The 3,267-nt window shown below is 41.0% G+C and overlaps 1 pseudogene; it reads left to right on the top strand.

Moving 5' to 3' along the window:
* The first annotated feature begins 1,188 nt into the window (after nt 1-1,188).
* Nucleotides 1,189-2,761, top strand: LOC116882122 (annotated as a pseudogene).
* The last annotated feature ends 506 nt before the right edge of the window (nt 2,762-3,267 follow it).

Genomic DNA, 3,267 nt, shown 5'->3' with positions numbered 1-3,267 from the left:
TGGGAGAATATATTTGCAAATAAGTTTTCTTTTTTAAGAATTTTTATTTATTTGACACAGAGAGAGAGAGAGTGCATGTGAGAGTGTGTACAAGCAGGCAGAGTGGCAGGTAGAGGGAGAAGGAGATGTAGGCTCCTTCCTGAGCAAGGAGTCCAATGTGGGTCTTGATCTCTGTACCCTGGGAACATGATCTCAGCCAAACACAGGCAGACACTTAACCCACTGAGCCACCCAGGCACCCCAAACAGTAAGCATCTTAAGAAATCTTGGACTTTGGGGAATGTGAACTAATGTAAGGTATACCATTGCTAAGGCTATAACCAAATTCTTGAGAGCTGCAAACCATGCTGATAAATGCCTTCCATGCTTGTAAGTCAGGAAATAAAAAATGCATTGCCATTTTTCCTGAAAACTTACTGTTAACTGGTCTCTGAAATTACCCATACCCCATGCACATCTCTTGAAAACTTGTTTGAAAATAATGCCACTGATCTCTTAAATAGCTTATACTAGTTTAAGTACAAGTGAATGAAATAAACTACTGAGCTCATAGGTGGTATTCAGTAAAAAGTTTTTGTGGCTTTCCAACTCTTTAGCTCTAAATATGCACCCATCTTTTGCTCTTCAGTATGTGTAAGATCAGAAAGGACCTAGAAAATAGTGAGACAAGATGGTAAGAAGAAACACAGAGAAAAGCAGAAATGAGCCCTCAACTCTATGGTCAACTAATCTTCAACAAAGCAGGAAAGAATATCCAATGGAAAAAAGACAGTCTCTTCAAAACATGGTATTGGGAAAACTGGACAACCACAAGCAGAAGAATGAAATTGGACCATTTCCTTAGACCATACACAATAATAGACTCAAAATGGATGAAAGAGTTAAATGTGAGGCAGGAATCCATCAAAATCCTTGAGAACACAGGCAGCAACTTTTTTGACCTTGGCCACAGCAACTTCTTCCTAGACACGTATACTCATCAAATATTTATTGAAGACAGCCTGTGAGCCAGGCATTTTTCCTAGCACTTTGTCAGGAGCAAGAATTCCTGTTCTACTACAGATCTGCCTAACTGGACTAGGAATCAAATTGACATAAGACAGATTAACAGGAGGAGTGTAGGAGCCACTGCCGCCAAGTCCAGATCCAGTCTCGTGCGCCGCTGATGCCCGCCCCCCTGAGGTGCACTCCCGATTCCTTTTGGTTCTAAGTCCAAAATGACAACTCTCAAAGATCAGCTGATTCAGAATCTTCTTAAGGAAGAACATGTCCCCCAAAATAAGATTACAGTTGTTGGGGTTGGTGCTGTTGGCATGGCTTGTGCCATCAGTATCTTAATGAAGGACTTGGCAGATGAACTTGCTCTTGATGTCATGGAAGACAAACTGAAGGGAGAGATGATGGATCTCCAGCATGGAAGCCTTTTCCTTAGAACACCAAAAATTGTCTCTGGCAAAGACTATAATGTGACTTCAAACTCCAAGCTGGTTATTATCACAGCTGGGGCATGTCAGCAAGAGGGATAAAGCCGTCTTAATTTGGTCCAGCGTAACGTGAACATCTTTAAGTTCATCATTCCTAATGTCGTCAAATACAGCCCAAACTGCAAGTTGCTTGTTGTTTCCAATCCAGTGGATATCTTGACCTATGTGGCTTGGAAGATAAGTGGCTTTCCCAAAAACTGTGTTATTGGAAGTGGTTGCAATCTGGATTCAGCCGGGTTCCATTACCTAATGGGGGAAAGGCTGGGAGTTCACCCGTTAAGCTGTCACGGGTGGATCCTCGGGGAGCATGGAGACTCCAGTGTGCCTGTATGGAGTGGAGTAAACATTGCTGGTGTCTCTCTGAAGAATCTGCACCCTGACCTAGGCACTGATGTAGATAAGTAACAGTGGAAAGAGGTTCACAGGTGGTTCAACAGGTGGTTGACAGTGCCTATGATGTGATCAAACTGAAAGGCTACACTTCCTGGGCCATTGGACTGTCTGTGGCAGATTTGGCAGAAAGTATAATGAAGAATCTTAGGGGGGTGCATCCAATTTCCACCATGATTAAGGGTCTCTATGGAATAAAAGATGATGTCTTCCTTAGTGTTCCTTGCATCTTGGGACAGAATGGAATTTCAGATGTTGTGAAGGTGACTCTAACTCCTAAGGAGGAGGCCCGTTTGAAGAAGAGTGCAGATACACTCTGGGGGATCCAAAAGGAACTGCAGTTTTAAAGTTTTCTAATGTACCACTTCACTGTCTAGACTACGACAGGGTTTTAGTTGGAGGTTGTGTACATTGTCCTTATTATCTGATCTGTTACTTAAATAATATCAAAATGGCCTAATGAAAAAACATTGGTTTCCTAAAGTTCTAAATAGGAATGGTTCAGCAAACCCTGCAGCTATACCCTAATGCTGGATGATACCTGCCTTTGTAGTCCTAAATGGGTTCATCTCAGAGGCACCACTGCCAATATTACATATGCTGCAGGTGCTCTTCAAACCAGATGCATATTTCCTGTGTGTTCTATGACTTCTGGTTCCTTCACCCAACATGACTAATCCATCTTTTCCAGTCAGTCACATCCTGGGCTCCAACGTATAAATTCATTATTGCATGTATTGTGCGTAACTGTTCCTAAGGATCTTACTTCGTGTACCATGTATGTCAGAATATAGTGTACTTTGCCATATAATGTAAAAAGACCATGCAACCAACTAAGTGTTGTACCAACTAAAATACCAAATAAAATTTGAACAGTGACTTTTTTTGAAAAAAAAAACAAAAAGACAGATTAACAGGAGAAAATCAAATTTAACAGGTGTCTATACAAGGAATCCACACAGACATGGCAATTCCAAAGACAGTTGGAAAAATGAGGTCTATATGTCATTCTAAACAAAGGAGATATGGGTAGGACTCTGGGATTTCGGAGAAAAGGAATGCATTTTACAAGGTGATAAGAAGGGCAGATGTTTGCTAATTAGATGTTTGCCCTACCATAACAAATGTGTCACTGAGACAAAATTTATCTCTGTTAATAACTCTTATTTTGGGAAAGAACCCCAATTTAGATTCTTCTGTGTGGTTAAAGGAGAGACAAAAGTTTCTTTTGGGCCCATGAGTCTCAAGTGCCTTCAGCACTAAATAAATCTATATTTAAAGTGGCTCATTTGGTGGGGAGAGAATGTGTCCTGAAACCCTTCAACTGGGATGGTGGACAAGTCTAGTGAAGTCTAAGTCTTCTTGCAGTTGATAGTACATAAATATGAATATG

The sequence above is a fragment of the Lontra canadensis genome, unplaced genomic scaffold (assembly GCF_010015895.1).
Source record: "Lontra canadensis isolate GAN:19392208 unplaced genomic scaffold, GSC_riverotter_1.0 scaffold81, whole genome shotgun sequence".
NCBI lineage: Eukaryota > Metazoa > Chordata > Mammalia > Carnivora > Mustelidae > Lontra > Lontra canadensis.
The sequence above is the reverse complement of the archived record's forward strand: the minus strand, read 5'-3'. Positions and strand labels throughout refer to the sequence as shown.